At 43.8% G+C, this 18274-nt stretch overlaps 1 long non-coding RNA gene across 4 annotated transcripts; it reads right to left on the reverse strand.

Annotated features, from left to right (window-relative positions):
- Positions 1-1680: 1680 nt before the first annotated feature.
- Positions 1681-17971, reverse strand: LOC141423407 (uncharacterized). Of its 4 annotated transcripts, XR_012448258.1 has the most exons (4): positions 17139-17971; positions 9703-9881; positions 7024-7127; positions 3819-6821 (listed from the first exon to the last, which is right to left on the reverse strand). It is a non-coding gene; the product is annotated as an uncharacterized lncRNA (long non-coding RNA). The 4 variants fall into 4 exon arrangements; XR_012448255.1 differs by lacking the exons at positions 3819-6821; positions 7024-7127 and adding an exon at positions 1681-1761 and having other exon boundaries at positions 17139-17963; XR_012448256.1 differs by having other exon boundaries at positions 7024-9881.
- Positions 17972-18274: the final 303 nt, after the last annotated feature.

An 18274-nucleotide genomic window follows, 5' to 3' on the forward strand; every position in this document is an offset into this window, starting at 1 on the left:
ATGAGAGGCAAAGACCTAGGTATTATGCAAACATATATCCAGAATCTATCCCAGCCTGGGCAATCATGAAGACTTATCGGAGACTCCAAGATGAACAAAGGTTAACTTAACCCTTAAAGGTGGCCTTCAAGGACAGTCACAGAGAGGCCTCTGGAGTAGTCCTCACACTGCAGTTCTGGGCTTACCTTACCTCATGGTGGACACACAGGCCTTGCAGCAGAGCAAGGCTGCCTCCAGTCAGAACTGATTCCAGGACCTAGAATGCAACCCTGGCAGGAAGGACCCAGGGGCTCAGGCATAGGAATAGTGTGTCACCTCAAGAAGGAGTACAGAACTTAGATTAAGACTTTGGACTCTAGACTCTAACCAATCTGAATTTGAATTTCAGAACCACTCACCATTTCCATATCACATCTCTGAATCTCAACTTCCTCTTCTATAAAATGGATGTAAAATATACCTATTTCATAAAGGTGCTATAAGAATTTAAAAAGACAATATCAACAGGAAGCTTAAGGTGGTGCCTGACACCTAGTAAGTACCAGATAAAAAGAAAGATAGTCCTGCTTCAAATTATTAGTGTGCCAGTGCTGTGGGAACCAACCACCGCCTATCATTTATCTTATGGTTACAATTATTTAAAAGAAACTCCAAAACTGGCAAGAGGCCACAATGGGTCTCAAGGAAGAAATATTGGAGCCAAGCCTGGAAGGGTGGATGTTTGACTTGCAAAGAAATAATGTGAAGAAAAGCACGAAGACGAGAATGGGTGGGGTTTTGTGGGAGCAGCCTCACAGCGCTAGAGGGGAGAGGAGATGGCAGAGAACCAAGCTGAAGGGCTGGGCGAGGTGGTACAGAAGGACCTAGAAGCCCAGGCTAAGGAGTAACGCCTTCCTCCTAACGGCAATGGCTAGGCTGGTACAGATGCTGGAATTGTCCAGTGATTTGTTGGAGTTTGCATATACAGAATAGAGGCGTCCTGAAAAAGAGAAACAGGAGGCCAGGTCCCAAGAAAGAGAAGGGTGTTAGTGTTAAGGGCCCCCCAGAACACAATGTTGTTCCCTGGCCACACACTTTACACACACTAGTCCCTCTGCTAAAAGTCTGACAAACTTAACTTCAAAAGTGTTTCAATTTATTCATTTTTTTCAGCTAATATTTCTAAACAGTAATTCTGGGGGAAGCCCATAATTTCTGCTCTGGTGCAAGGGAGCGAACTTTTTCTGTAAAGAACCAGCAAGTGGGGCTGGGCACAGTGACTCACACCTGCAATATTAGCCACTCAGGAGGCAGCGATTGGGAGGATAGTAGTTCAATGTCTACCGGGGGGAAAAGTTAGTAAGACCTCATGTCAAACTATAAGCTGGCCATGGTGGTGCATGCCTGTGGTTTCAGCTATGTGGAGGCATAGATGGAGGTCCAGAGCAAAAATGTGAGACCCTATCCAGAAAATAACTAAAGCAAAAAAGGGCTGGGTGCATGACTCAAGTGTTAGAGTACCTCCCTAGCACAAGGCCCTGAGTTCAAATCCCAATACCACAAAACGAGGGGGGAAAAAACACCAGGGAGTAACTCTTTTAGATCATAGAGCCTCTAGCACACATTATACCCTTGCACACCATGTAAGTGAATAAGCCTGTGATGTTTCAATAAAACTTTATTTCTTTAAAAAAAAAAAAAAGCAGTGGGAGTGGAGGTAGTGCAGCTCAGTTGTAGAGATCTTGCCCAATATGCATGAGGCCCTGGGTTTGGTCACCGGAACTGCAAGAAAAACAAAATGAAAAAGAAATTAAGAAGGGTTTAGATAAGACCCAAGGGCAGGTCAACCCCAATTAAAACGTAATGTGACCCATACACATGAACCACTGCATATTTCAATTACATGTGCAATTTAAGCTTTTCTATTAGCCACATTTGAAGAAGTAAAAAGAAATGTGTGAAATTAATTTTAATAATATATTTTATTTAATAGAATGAACCTAAAATATTATCTTGCTGATATGTAATCAATATAAAAATTATTAATCACGTGTTTTCCAGTTTTATACTAAGTCTATGAAGTCTGGTGAACATTTCACACTTAGACTACATCTCACTTCAGATTAGCCACATTTTGGTGTTCAGTAGCCCAATGGGGCTGGCAGCCACCATTCCGGCCAACATAGGCCTGTCAGACACATGGGAGTCCTACCTGACAGGGGCAAGGGGACAGGACACAACACAGAGAAGTCTGGCATTGTTGGCTGAGGGCATGAATCAATTATCCTCCAAATCCTGGATACTTGCTTTCTGAGTAATTTTCAGCATGGTTCTTAACCAATCTGGGTTTCTTTCAGGCCCAAAGTATCAAATGAGGAGATGGCTTCAGCCTCTCTGTTCCTGCCAGATCTACAATGTGCAGATTCCACAACCAGGGTTTGCAGGATGGGGTCATCAAGTTGGACTTTCTTTGCTCAAAGTCACCTTCAATATACAATCATCTTGGGGACCTCAGAGTGAGATTTTCCATGGCAACTCCCATAGCCTTCCCCACAAGGAGCCTTCTAGGATGCCTGCCTGCTCCTGAAGGGTTGTGGGGGATGGATTTATAGGTTGCAGGAGTGGCAGAAGAACCTCCCTCCCCAGCTCAGTGAGAAAGCTGTGCCCACACACATGCATGCATGATATACACATTAGCACCTACATGCACACTTAAGCACTCAGAAGCACAAAGGCACATGCACGCTTTTGTGTATCCTATGCATACATGCGAACATACACTTGCCCACACACAGGTGCATTCATGTACAGAGGTGACAGCCCATCGGGGAGCAAGTCGTGGGAACAGAAATAGACTCCACCTGAGTCAGAGGATGAGTCACAATATTCTGAAGAACTTCAGAAGGGAACAACAGGAGGGGCTGCTGGTGGGAAAAGGAGCCAGGTCCCCAGGGAAGAAGGAGGGAAAATAGGCGTGTTTCCAGTCCTGAAAGGACTGGTGCCCACTGCCTCACCAACTTGTGTCCTAAAGGGTGCCCTTCACGATGGGGTGCAAAGTGGAGGGAATTAGGAAGGGGACTTTGGTGGGGGGCAAGGAGGTAAAGACTCATTTGGGGTGTTGGAGCACACAAGGCTCCTACAGCTACCTGTCTCCATGGAGGCTCAGCCTCAGTAATCTGGCCTGCTGAGAGGGGATGTATTGATAACCCATGCTGAACTGGGGAACCTGAGGAAGAGGCAGTGCTGGTTGTCGTAGTTGACCAAGATAGGACAAGTGAGCTTGGCTGCCTGTGGCAGCCAAGGGCCCTGAAGAACCTACGTAGAGTGTTGGTCTGTGTGGCCTTGCCTTGTTCATATACGAGGCCAGTATTAGGGGCCAGCTATGCCAGCATGAGGGACTCTCAGAGCTCAAGAGAGCTCTCTATACATCAGACTTTGGCAGAATCATGTAGAAAGACAGAATAAGAAAGACACAGAGGCCAGCAGAAAAGGGGCTGGCCTAAGATGACAAGCACCAGAAGCCAGCCCCAGGCCAGGAGGGGTGGGAACCAGGTCTCAACAGCCATCCCCCCAGCATAGTTCTGGTTCCAATTTACCTCTGGCAGAACACTTAGGCTTGGAGCAGAGTCTAGGCTGTCCATTTTCAGGGCTGATTCCAGGACCCAGGATATGGGGGTCCCTGAAAGTGGAATTCAGGGCCAGTGATAGATATAGTAAAAACTAAGTGAGCAGAAATGGTCCCTCCAATCCATTTCATCTCTCAGTTCCACACTCACTGTGTTTGCATCACCCTCAGGTGAACCCATCTCAGTTTGAGTTCCTTCAAGAGCAGAGCTGAAGACAAGACTTTGGTGCAGGTAGCTAAGTTGAGAGGCAATCCCAGGAAGCATGAGTAAGGGAATGGAAAGAGGGAAACCAGAGAGCAGATAAACCAGTATTCACGGACATTACCAAAGTCATGACGATAGGCAAGGGGGATTTGAACACACCCTCTAGGAAGTGTACAGAGGCCTCCCAGAATTTTCTATCTGAAAAACAAGAGGCTAGAGCTTGCTCCCATGGCTACCAGTTCCCATGGCCTTGTAGTTGAAGGCTGCCCCCAACCTTCAATCAGCCCCCTTCCCTGTAGTTCTAGGGAAAGCTGTGGACTGAATGACTAAAAACAGATGCAGAAGGCATAGACTCTTCCAACAATGCTGTCATCCAACAGCTGGGTGCCACCATTGCAGCTGGAACCAATGGTGGGCACCTGAATGGCCTGCCCTACCAACTATGATCTCTGGCCGTACTTTGATAAAATGCAAACTCCTTCTTATGGCCCAAATGTCATGCGATGGTCTGGCCCCTACCTACTTTTCCAGCCTTATCGCCCTCCATTCTCCCCTTCACTCATCATGTCATACCCCTGTGTACCTCTGAGCAGCCATACTGGTTTCCTTCCCATCCCCAGAAATGGCTGTGCTACAGAGACTTTGCCCTTGAAACTCCATGTTCATAGCTATATAGTCAACTCTATTTCATCCTAGCTTTGCAAAAATATCCCTCCTTGACAAATCTACTTGAAGCCATACCTCTCATATCACAGCAGTTAACAATGTTAACAACTGGTTCTCAAAGAAAACAAAAGCCCTGATTTATTGTGTTTGCCAGTCATCATGGTGTAAATGTTCCCATCATGGTCAATGTAAAGCCAATAATGTGAGGCCTCTGAATGTAGAGCTGGAGAAAGACACATAGTAATAACACACTATTATACTGTTATGTTATTTCCACTATCAAATATAATAGGAACAAATAACCTCAAGAGCATAGATAGAAAAATAATTATACAGCAATACATTTCACTTTTAATTTTGATTTTAACAAAATTTATTTAATTATAAATATATAACTCAATTGTTTTTCATAATTGTGTTTTAACAACTGGTTCACAGAATCCCTGAAAATTTGACACTTGGCTCTCCTGAGCTATGAGTCACCTCCAGTTCATATCACCACATTCTTTCCCTCCGTGCACCTTTTAAGATATGTAATTACTCTTTTTCCCTTGCCTTATTTATGCTTGGGTTCCCTGATGGTTTGGAAGCTATGACTGACTGATTTTCGGTTGTATCCTTAAGAGGCCAGCACAATGCCTAGCCCACAACAGGAATTTAGTATTTGTTGAGTGAATGTATCGATGCATGAAAGCATGAATGAATGGGTAAATGAGGTCAATGGATGTCATAGGGCTGGGCATCTCTGCTGAGAACTAAGGAGAGAACAGTCACCTTGAGTGATCCACCTTGAATACCACAAGGCTTATTGGGGTGCTAATAACAGGGTGTATGAGGAGAAGTTACAAGAGAACAGAACTGACCCAGAGATGCCAATCTGGAGAAGCCAGTGGTAGGGGGGATGAATTTGGAATCATTGCTAAAGGTTCCTGAGCAACCCAGGATGGCTCTGCAGGGGATTATCCCCTCCATGCAGCTCAGGTGGCCTATTGGTGGGTGGGGCCCTCAGACATACCAACAGCCAGCAGAGTTCTCTTTCTCAGCTCTTCCTGTGGACACCTTAAGAGGGGTGAGGTAGAGATCTGGATGCCAAGGTTTGCCTAGTCTTCTCTGGTATACCTGGGATCTCTGACACTCATGACCCACAGAGAAGCTGTGCCCTCCATATAAGGGTGGCTAGAACCTGGAAGAACAAAGTCTATGTTCATTGGCAGGGTCCCACTCTCTGCCAGATGCTATCTTAGCACACAGGAAATGCCTGGCTTCACCTGCCTGCCTCTGCAGTGCCCAGGACAGAGCCTGCACTGCACTAGGGTAGAAGCAGAGGATGCTTGCCACATAAACGAGCCAGTGAGTAAGGCAACTTCCCAGCAGAGCAGAAGTGAATCAGCAGCATTTCCCACTCAGACCAGTTCCAGGCCTGGCACTGAGAAAGAGCACAAAGATGCCAGGCTAGCTCTGCCCTTGACTGCCACCCAGGGCAGTGACCAAGAACCCAGCCCCAGAGTCAGCCAGACTGGAGCCACATCTCTGCCAGTCTCTAGCTTTGGGCCTTCATTTCCTCATCTATAAAATGGGGATAAGTCATCACAGTGCTACCTTGCCAGGTGGTCAGGAGAAGACAATGAAATGACACGAGTAAGGGACTTGCAAATTTCCTAATACAGCAGAAGAGCTCAAGAGATCCTTCTTTCTTTTATATAGCAATTTATCTGTGCCAGGAACTGTCCTAAGCACTTTATGACTATTAATTCACTTACTACAATACTTGAATTGAGGTCTTAACACTACACTATGTTGGCTCTTGCTGGGATTTTGTTTGTTTGTTTCATTGGTTTTATGGAGTTTGGATTTTTTCTATGATTGCTATTGCTACAGAACGAGTTTCTACTTCTGTCTTTTAGCCTCAAATGGGGCATTGGGTTAAGTGGCCTCAAATGCAATATTTCCATTGCTATTGGTCTCTTGTTTCTCACCTACTGGTTCACCCCAGCTATCAGGCCCTTCTACATCTCCAACTGCAGAGTGGAATCCCATTATGGGAGCCCAGTCCTCCACAGTCTCTGCTGCCAAGATACCTGGTGGCAAGAAATCTTGCTCACCTGCAGGGCTGTGGACCCCTTGTCATTCTCATCCCCTTCTGTGATGCAGTGCCATCTCTGCTCTCACCTCCCCATGGGAAAGAGTCCCCAGGCACCAGCATTTTGAGAAGAAAATCCCAGCACTATCACATCCTTTTATTCTTCAGTCAGTAAATATTAATTGAGCATCTATAGTGTGCGAAGGGCTGTTCAATGCTTCGGGAACAAGGCAGAGGAAAAGACTGCTGCCATGGTCCAATCCAGTCTATTGATGGAACAGAAAATAAACAAGTAAGCAAATGAGCCCTTTTGGGAAAGGGGCTGCAAAGGCTAAATTAGGCTGAGAAGGCAGGGTGGCTGTGGGAAGAGCCACAGGCAGGACAGAGAAGTCACTGTGGAGGTGACTTAGGAATTCAGGCAGGAATGATGACAGAGCAACCTTAGAACGAGCCAGGGAGAAGATTTACTTGTTGAAGGGACAGGCCTGGGTGGTTGAGAGCTAGAAACTGTGGGCTGCACAGTCACTGACATCAGTGCAGTAGGTTGCAGGCTGGGACTCATCAGGTAGCACCTGTAAGTCACAAAAGGAGCTTGAGTTTTCTGGAGACTCTCCCTCTCTCCCTCTCTCTCTCTTTCTCTTCTTCTTCTTTTTTTTCTTTTTTGTCATACTGAGGTTTGAACCCAAGGCCATATATATGATGGCAAGCACACTACCACTTGAGCAATGCCTCCTGCCTTTTTGATTTAGTTATTTTTGTTGTTTTGTTTTTTGGTGGTACTGGGGTTTGAACTCAGGGCCTTGTACTTGCTAGGCAGGCACTCTACCACTTGAGCCACTCGCCAGCCCTTCAATTTAGTCATTTTTAGAAAGAGTCTCATGCTTTTTACCCAGACCAGCCTCAGACCACTGTCCTCCAACATATACCTCCTGCATAGCTGGAATTACAGGAGTGCACCACCACAGAAACCTTGTTCTTTGAGATAGGGTATCTCTAAGGTTTTTGCCTGGGCTGGACTTGAGCCATGACACTCCTATCTCCACCTCTCAATTACCTGGAATTACAGGTAAGAGCCACTAAACTTAACTTTTAGAGAATTTTAAGAAGGACATGATGGTCTATTTTATTTTCCTATAGTTAAGACCCTTTATATAATTTGTGGGACATAGTGCAAAGTTAAAATGAAGGGCCCTTGTTTAGATTGCATGGGTCTTTAAACCATGGAGTCCTGCCCACAAATTGAGTCCTGCCCATATAAAACTGTGTTGGCTTTGACAAAGCTTTCTTGAATTTGACAAATATATATTGGGAGTAATAAAATAAACCAGGCATTGGGAGTATGAAAAAGTGACTAATCCAACTAAGAAATCCATTTTGGTCTTAATTTTTTGTTTTTATTCTCTCTCTACACATATAATGTCAGAGGACCGACCTTTCCTCACGTATTTCCGATGGTCAGACTCACAAGGTTTCAGATTACCCATTGAATGGGCTTGACTTGATTTCTCAATAATAATGGGAATAATTAATGCATATCCACCATGTTCCTGGCACATGCACACATCGTTTCACCTAACCCCCTCCATAACCCCACCATAAGAACCACGCAAGGAAAGAGCAAACAAGAGAATTCACTTTTCTAAGTTCATACTGTTGCTGATAGTTGACAGAACTGAGATTTGAACTCAGTTCTCATTGAATCCAGAGTCCTCCTCTCTAGACGCACAATCCTACCTCATATGCATTTTGTGTTCCCAAGACATTCAAATTAAGGATTCAGATGCAAGCTTCAATAGTCTTGGTAGTAACTAATGCCTATCGGGCTTCATATAGACTTTTCCGTGGTTTCCTATCCCTTGAGAATATAGCACAATTCTCCTATTTTTCTGCTGGTGAAACCAGGTTTAATAACTTGTCCGGTGCCTCCCAGTCACTAAACAGTGGAGCTGAGGCTCAAGCCCTGTTGGATGGCTCCTGAGTCTCGGTTCCTGCCTCTGTTTCCTCCCACTGCTTCCCCTGCACCGAGGCCATGCATGCTTCTTGCTGCTGTGGTCAGTGGGTCATTTTCCTGTTGGAAAGCTCGGAGCTCAGAAGTCCAGGGAACCTAGCCCAGGGAGACAGTCTGAGGCTTTGACCTGGTGTCAACATCAAGGCTGAAAATTGCTTCATGCCTGGCCCAAGAGGAACAGGAAAGTCTGACTTCTCCCCTAACCATGGGAAAGTGTTCCTTTTCTAAAAAAAGCAAAGACAGAACATGGGTATGGCATGTTGGGGCCCTTTCTGCCCCAGCCTTTCCCTTCTCCTTGGCTTTTTTGGCTAATAGTGAAGGCTATCTTAAAAGAGGAAGACTTGCTCACTCTTGGTTTTCTAACCAAGGAGCTGAGTGACTTCCCTAAAGAAAAGCACCAGGCAGGAAGGTTCTGGGGCCCAGTAAGGCCTAGGAAGGCTTGGTCCCTGCTCTGTAATGCAAACTTGCTGGGACTGTGGAGTGAAACTAAAGCCTCACTCTGGTACTGCCAAGAAAGAAGCATCAGACACAGACCAGGGGTCTATGGATACCTCCCGGAATAACCCCTGTTCCCACATCTCAGAAATCTGAACAGCCAGAGGGAACAGCAGCTCAGATCAGAGGCCTGTGTCAGTCCCAGTTCTGCTATGGATAGAGGACTCAAATTGGGCAGTACTTGCGTCTGGAAGAACTCAGCAGGAATTCCACACAATACTCATGACTGTGGGAGCCATGCTAACCACTAACCACTGTGGGTCCACTAATCCCTATTTTCCGGGATTAAATGATATGACTTGTACTCAGGAACAGATACAAGTTGGAAAATATAGTTCTTTGTCTCAAGAAGCTGCAAAAGGGCATCTGAGGGAAATGGTGGGGGCCAAGCTCAAGGTTGTGGAGTTAACAGATGATACAGCCCCCAGCTAATTTCTGAATCTTGAGTCTAAGTTTCCTAAAAAGAACAACTATATGCCTGCCCATACAAATTTGTTGAGCTTGACAAAGTGGTCATTGAGGGTAATGCCAGCTCCAGCATCAAAGGTGAAAGAGTGGGTGTCACTGTGAAAGTCACAGGAGACAACGTGGTCTTCAATTTAGCCCAGGATGCCCTTTAAGGGACCCTCCAATTCTTGCTTTACCCCTTCTTGATGTCATCATATTTGATGGCTTTCTCTAGGCCGCAAGTCAGAACCACCACCCACACATTGGGGTGGGCACACAGTAGGCCATGCCAGTGATCTTCCCATTCAGCTCTGGGATGACTTTGCCTGTCACATCTCAAGGATGCAGCTGGTACAGCATGACACAATGTGGTTACCTGTTGAATGGGGAAGAACAGAGAGCTCATATTTTCTGACTTCAAAACTAATATTAAAAGTTACAGTAATAAAAACAGTGTGATGCTGTCATTAAAAGAGACATATAGGATTTGCAGCATGGCTCCAGTTGGTAGAGTACCTGCCTAGCAAGCATGAAGCCCTAAGTTCAATCCCCAGTACCATGAAAAAAAAAAGGCAGACATATAAACCAATGGAATAGAATAAAGGACCCAGAAATAAACCCTCTTGTGGTGAAATGATCTTTGACAAGGGAGCATTAAGTGAGAAAAGGACAGTCTCTTTCACAGTGGTGTTGGGAAAACTGGGCATCTACTTGGAAAAATATGAAGTTGTACCCATACCTTATGCTCTATATAAAATTAGCCCAAAATTGGTTAAAGACCTAAACACAGGATCTAAAACTTCTGGAAGAAAGCATGGGGGAAGCTCATGATGTTGAATTTGTCAATGATTCTTGGCTATGACACCAAAAGCACAAGCAACCAAAGCAAAAATAAACAAGACAACATCAAAATTAAAAACTCCCAGTGTGTCAAAAGATACAAAGTTTAAGGTGATGGGTATGCTGCTTACCCTGATTTGATCATTACACAATGTGTGAATTCAAACATCACATTGTATCCCCAAATATGTACAAGTGTATCAATCAAAAAAATTCGCATAATTTTAAAAATAGGCTCCTATGTTGATGAAATGTAATAAAATCTTATACATAGCCTAAAAAGACATAATAAACAAAATGAAAAGACAGCCTACAGATGGGAGAAAATATTTGGAAATCATACATCTGGTGAGGGGTAAATATCCAGAATATATAAAGAACTTCTACAAACTGGACAAAAACAAACATTTTGACAAAAATTTGTACACATTTCTATAAAGATGATGATAAACAAATAGCTGACAGGCATATTAAAAGACGCTCAACATCATTAATCATTAGGAAAATGCAAATCAAAATCACAATAAGACATCACTCCACTCTCAACAGGATGGCTACAATCAGGGTTCTAGAAATTGGAACCTTGTGCACTGTTGTAACATGGTGTAAATGCTAAGGAAAACAGTACGGTTATTCCTCTTCCTCAAAAAATTAAAAATAGAATTTCCATGTGATCCAGCAATCACACTTCTGGATATATATCCAAAAGAATAGAAAGCAAGATCTCAAAGTAATATTTGCACACCTATATTCAAAGCTGCATTATTCACAATAGCCAAGAAGTGTGAGCAACACAAGTGTCCATCAACAGATGGCTGGATAAACAAAATACTGATGATACATAAAGTAGAAGGAAATTTCTAACACATGTTACACTCTGGATGAACCTTGAGGACACTATGCTAGGTGCAATAAGCCAGTTACAATAAAACAAACACTGCATGATTCCACATATATGAAATAATCTAAGGTAGTCAAATTCATGTAGACAGGGAGTAGAATGGGGGATACCAGGGGCTTGGGGGAGAGATGAATGGGAAGTTGTAGAAAATGAAAAGGTTCTACATCTCTATTATACAATAATATGTGCTTAAAATGGTTAAGATGGTACATTCCATGTTATGTGGTCTTTTGGTAAAAAATCCAAATAAAGAAATAAAGCCAGGCATGATGGGGCATGCCTATAATCCTAGCTACTCAGGAGGTAGAGGCAGGAGGAGTTCAAAGCCAGCCTGGGCAAAGGTAATGAGACCCTATCTCAGAAACAAAAAAAAAGAAAAAGAGCAGGGTGTGTGACCCAAGTAGAGCGCTTGCCTACCATGCACCCCAGCATCATAAACAAAAAAGAAAGGAAAGAAAAGCAAGATGCTGCACCTGGCATTTATTAGGGACTCTACCAGGATGTTTTAGCATGAATTCCCCTTTATAAATAAGGAAATAGAAGGGGCTGAGTTACTTGACCCAAGTCATAAAGCTAGTGAGTGTGGGGGTTCCAATCCAGTATTTCTAAACCCGAAATCTGCACCCTTAACTCTCAGAGCACCCTACCTCATGCCTAGCATCTATCTGGCATGGAGGAGGCCATGAAAAGAGAGAACTTCCTTTTCTGTCAACCACCCCACCCAGAAGACCGAACCCAGGCTGAAGGACAGTGTGGAGCCCTCAGATCAAATAAGTTATAGCCCCTCTAAACTGACCATGCTGAATGTTCCAAAAGCCACACCAGCCAGCAGGTGTGACCCCCCCCTCCACCTCCCCCCACACACAAGATTTCCCTCTTATTATTAACAACACATACTTACAGTTATGAGGAAATGAGCCAGCTAGCTGCCTCTGGTAGACAGAATAAGCATGTCATGGCGACAAGAAATCCTCAAAATCCACCTCAACACCATTTACAGCAGGGGCAGCAGCAACAGGTAAAATGGAAGTGTGAAATTAAATCTACCAGCTATCCTTGGAAGAGACAAACAAGAAAAAGATCTATATAGTCACCACTGAAGTAGTGAGTCTTATGTTCACAGGTGTGAGACATTGTAGAAGGAGGCACAGAGAGAGAAGCAAATAAGCAACACAGGATGTAGGAGAAGACTTCCAGGAGAATTAACATAGGCACTGGTCTTAAAGGATAAATAGGAGTTGGCCGTGTTCAAATAAAACAATCATGCACCAACAGAGGCAGACAGAGGGGTCTTCCAGGTGTGGTGGGCTGTGGTTAGAGACTGTCACAGCATTTACACCATCACTCCATTCATTCAAGAAAGTCAACAAGTGCCAAATAGGTCCAGACCTTGTGCTAGCTACTGAGAAAGTCAAGCTTAATCTACCCTGCAGTAGTCCCCAGTGTAGTTAGCAGGTGTGCCTGTGATCGGGTCATTATAAAACAGTGTAGGGGTGTGAGAAGGTGCAATGATGTTTCTGGAGGATGGGATGAGACCTGCATGTCAGGTGGGAAAAGAGAATAGATTGGGGGGGGGTTCCATTTTTGGAGATAAAATGTGCAGAACTGTGAGTCCAATCCCATCCCAGGGAAAGGAAAAGGGAGAAAATGAGCATTGTTCCACTTCTAGCATGGGAAATCAAGAGGCGGGAAGGAGAGAAGGGAAATTTGTTTGGCAAGCTAACAACCAACTCAGCTTTGTGGCTCTAGACTAGCAGTTCTATTAGGGGAAGAGTTAGGATTATGGCTTTTCACATGCCCACCTGGAGTAACTAACACTACTTTGGGTACAGGTGGGTACTGATGGAGCTCCTGGTGAGTTGACTTATCCCACCCGCACTGTTCTTCTGCTCAACCTTACTCAGAGATTAACTAGAATATAGTTCAGTGGAGAGTGTGTGCTTAGCACGCATAAGTCTGTAGGTTCGATCCAAAGCACCAGAGGGGGAAAATACTCCGGCCTTTCTCAAGAGCCACTCTGCAGAGCAAGCAGAGTAGGAAATGCCAGGTTAGCACACCACCTTCATCCACATCCCACCTGAGCCATACTGGCAGTACTAGAGACTACACGGGCATCCGGGAGTAACACGAAACTGTTTTCTTTTCAAAAACTGAAATGCTCCCAAGATTGAACACGCAGAATGCTGGTGCAGCTATAATCTCGTCAAACATCTGCCACCTTTGTGTGGCAAACGCAGTCTCTTTAAAATACTGCCTTTGATTTCAGGGAAAGACAAATCAGGCCACACGTTTTGTTATGAATGCAACTCATCACAGGAGGAAATTTTCAGCAGCTTGGAATTTTGAATGTATGAAAAATGGATTTTTTTTTAAACAAAGAGATCACCATAAAGAATCAACAAGGTTCCTGAAAGAGATGAAACCAGTTCTCTATTCCTATCCCTTTCCCCTCCCCTGTTCCATCTTTTTCTGGATTCTTTGAGGTCTATCTCTGGAGTCCTATCTATATGGCTACTTTTGAATTCAAGGTGAAAGCTCTTCTGCCTTCAAGGATGGGATCAGGGCTGCCAGGGACCTGAGTCACCGCTCTATGCAAATAAAGCTGCAGAATAAGTGATGGGCTCTTCTCTCCTGGTGTTCAAATTCATGGAATGCATTCTGAATTGACTTTGGCTTTATACTTATTTCATACATATTTGAATCACTTCACTTCTGCTCTCTAACAGGTCACCCATAAACTTAGCGGCTTAAAACAAAGTCATTTGTTTAGCACGTTATTCTATGGATCACTAGTTTTGGCTAAGCTCTGCCGGGAAGATCTGGCTATGCTCAGTTGTGGATTTCAGGCAGCCACTGGGTTAGCTAGAGCCTGGCTGGTTGAGGATGGCCTCAACTGGAAAGACTTGCTTCAGCTCCATGTGGCTACCTCATCCACATGACAGCTCACCAGAAGAGCGTCGCAACCCACAAGGCCTTTTGAGGCCTAGACTCAGAGCTGGCACCACATGTGGTGGCAAGGCCAGCCCACATTCAGAGGTGGAGAAATAGTTTTTTTGTTTGTTTGTTTGTTTCTTTTTGGGGGGGACTGGGGTTTGAACTCAGGATTTTGAGTGCTTGCAAAATAGGCACTCTACTGCTTGAGCCAAACCTTCTAGACTTCACCTTTTAATACCAGGATCTTCTCTATTTTTTTTTCTGCAAGATACTGATTATCATTGATATTTGCAATCCGTAGTTGAAGCCCTTGTACCATGGAAATAACCATCTGGTTGGAACAGTTTCTTTTGGAGAATAACAACTTCAAAGATACATTTCAAAGGGTCCAAGATACAGGAGGGGGGTGGGGAAATGAAATAATATTTGCAATTTACATTTTCTTCTAATTTACTTTATACAGCACACAAACGAGGTATTTTTGTAGCTTTAATTATCTATTATCACATGCTATCCTTCAAGTCAGAAATCTTGGAATTCTCCCAACTTCTTCTGCCTCTTTCCTGTTTTCTCCACATCCAATTAACCACAAAATCCTGCCACCTCTACCATTTAAACATCCACCATGTTGTTCCCCTTTTCCTCATCCCCATGCCTGGGCCTAAATCCAGGGACTGATTATTACTTCCTGGGATTATGGTAGCAGCCTTCTTTCTAATCGTGCTTCTTGCCTCCAGCTTTGCCATCGCTAATCCACTCTCCTTCCTGGCCAGGGTGATCTTTCTAAAGCATATATTTAAGCATGTCTCTCCTTTTCACTGCAGCCTTCTTTAGCTACTTATTGCTGCCAAATTCTATCTATCAAAACCTTTCTACTACCATCTCCCAACATCCCCACCTCCTTGCCTACTGTAATAGTAGAGTACTGTAGTACCTCAAATATGTTCCAGGTACAATGAACTATTTGGCTTTTCCCTTTAAAACTATGCCTTGTCATCCTTTTGGAAATGTAGTCCAACCTCCCAGGAACATTTCCCAAAATTCAGATGTCTGCTACAAGTTAGACCTAGACTAAAAATTCACCTGCATGTCCAGAAGAGCATTCATTTGTATATCCTTCTGATTTTGGCTTTCCCTAAGCTAACACAAATCATTGATTGATCAAAGACTTCATTGGTGAAAACAAACCAACAACAATAATACTAAAAGATAAAAGAAACTAAACTTGTACATTGCTTAATGGAAGGAGATAGTCTATTCATCATTCTTAGTTTTGGAAAATGGCTGTAGTGTAGCCAGGGTAAGCATTGAGTAACAAAATTAATTATGGAGTCCCTCTAAGCATGGGGTGTTTGCCACCCACCAAATCCTACAAAAGAAAGGCTCGAAGCCAATGATGACCACCGTCATTGTAGCCCAAGCCTCAGTGTCCTTCCCAAGGGTTACTGCAACATCCTTCTCACTGGACTCCTTGCTTCTTCTTTTTGCCTTCCAACAATGCACTTTCCACCCAGCAGCAAAAGTAATCTTTTAGGGAACAAGTTAGGGCATGTCATTCTCTTGCTTTAAAGACTTTAGCACTTTCCCAAAGTACTTAGAACAAAATATTTCATAACTTACAAAGTCCTACTTCATGTGCCCCAAGTGGCCTCCATAATCTTATCTCCTATCACTCTCCCCTTGACCTTCTGAGCCGAAACCCTGGCCTTGTTTCTATTCCTCCAAAATGCACCCTCAGAACCCACATGTCACTGATCACACAGCTGCCTCCAATCTGCATCCCACCTTTGCATGGCTGACTGGCTTATCCATCAAGTCACTTCTCAGGGAGCCCTTCTCTAATGTCATAAAAAATTACCTTGTTTGCAAGTTTGTTTCCTTGACTATTGCCTGTTTCTCAAAATGAAGTACAATCTTTATGAAAGTTGCAACCCTGTCTATCTTATTTTCTGTATATCTTCAGCATCATCCAAAACAGCATGCTCAATAAAAGTTAGCTAAATGAACCAATAAAACAAGAATATCATTTTGAAAAATTATCAAAGAAAGATACATACTATTTCTTTGATCCAAAAAAAGATGGATGACACCTGTAGCTCTGTGGGCCTCTTCTTATGACCTTTATGCAAGTGACACAGACCTCTCCCAGCCCCAGGCTCAGAGGTATTGCCTTAGGACTCATATGAAATTCTTTCAAGCTGGCATTTTATTATATCTCCTGAACAGTAGTGGTTTGAACCAGGCTCACCTCTTATGAGGAAGACCACATTTTCCACTCAAAAACCTTACTACGGAAGAAAAGGAATACACAAGTCTTGACCATAGACTGACCAAACTTGGCAACAAAGAAATTAAAATGGAAAAATCAAATGAGCTCTAGAACTTTCTCTAGAGACTCAGAGTGGGAGGGGTATACACAAACATCTAATTGGCCACTAGCATCTATACTTGACGTCCCACAGGCTCTGGAGTTCACTAGGCCCAAGACCACATTTATCATCTCCCTCCCTCCACCTTTCTATCCCTTTGTCAGCACCTTAATATCTCAGATAGAGCCACCATCTCTCCTGTTGCCAAACCAAAGTGTCTCCGTTTCACAGTGCCTTTTGCCTCAATCCACACATCCTCCTGATGTTTCTTCTAAGACCATGTCCTGATCCCCATGTCTACAATACCCACTAAGTCCAAACTATTGATGTTTCTCCCAGGACAACCACATTTGTCACATCACTGGTCTCCCCACATCCACTCAGGCATCCTTCATTCTTCCCATAGAAGCTGGAATGATATTTTCAAAATATAAATCAAATCACATCACGTAACTTCCTCAGACCCTTCTATACTTTCCCCTTTTCTAGAATAGAAGACAATCCTTATCTTAGGCTGTAATACTGTCTACCTCCAGCCATCTATCCAGCCTATCTCACATCTTGTGAGCCTCCAATTCCATATTCTCACCTGATGGCCTTGTTTGAGTTCCATCTCTCTACCAAGACTTTGCACATGCTGGTCCCTTTGTCTGGAACATTCTTTTACTACCAAGCATTAGCCACCTCCCATCTGTTCTTCAGAATCCTGGTCAGTTTCACTTCCTCAGGAAAGTACTCCCTGATCATTCAGTCTAGGTCAAGTCCCCCAAAAACTATTTTCCCCCAAGCACTTACAGCTATTTATAACCATGGATTCACTAGTGTGACTATGTGACTATCTCTCAACAAACTGCAAACTCCAGAGCAAACTTGTCTCCTTTTGTGCTACCTCAAAGCCTAGCACCCAGACAAAGCATTAAATGAATGGATGAGTCAATGAATCAATGAATGAGAAATAGCTATTCTATGGGGATTGGCTCACCCTCCAGCATCTGGCCAGCATCTCATATTTAGCAATCCTTATGAGAAATGGGACAGCTGAATGAGCTAGGAGTGAAAGGTAGAAGAAATGAATTGAATTGTTGAAAGATTAAGAACCTAATGCTGGAGTAAGCTATTGTTTTCCTATAACTTGCAAGAACCCATTGTAATTTACATATTTCTGTATGAAGGAGGTGTATGACTGACTCCTAATCCCGTCTAGATGGATGACATATTTATCTTCTCCCTTTGGGAATCTTAAATTGTGGCCTGGATTCCTCAGAAATTGAAGGAGATAGGAGGGAATTAAGGATAGGAAAGAGTCTGGGTTTGCCACTGTCACTCCTCCAAAGAGAAGAGACCTGGTAAGCTCTAAAGGATGTCCCCAGACACCTACTTCAACCATCATTCCTAAGAAAGAAAACATACACACAATGAGGAAGAAACAGAACCACCACTGGGTCAAATGGTCTTGAATGACCTCTCCATCAGCTGATGTAATGTCAACTTTTCCAACCACTAGGCATTCTTCTGGTTTCTGGGAACACTATAACAAGTGACCCTCTGAGCTCAGAGCCTAGGTACATGGACCATAGTGTGGAGGAGGCTGTGACTCTGAACAGGCACTCACACCATGCTATAATCCAAGCTCAGGGGGGAGTTCAGGGGCCTGGGCAGCACAGACAAGGGGCACCTGACCTGGTCTGGAAGTCAGCAGAGACTTGCCAGAGGAACCGAGAGCAA

Source organism: Castor canadensis, chromosome 5 (assembly GCF_047511655.1).
Source record: "Castor canadensis chromosome 5, mCasCan1.hap1v2, whole genome shotgun sequence".
Taxonomy (NCBI): Eukaryota; Metazoa; Chordata; class Mammalia; order Rodentia; family Castoridae; genus Castor; species Castor canadensis.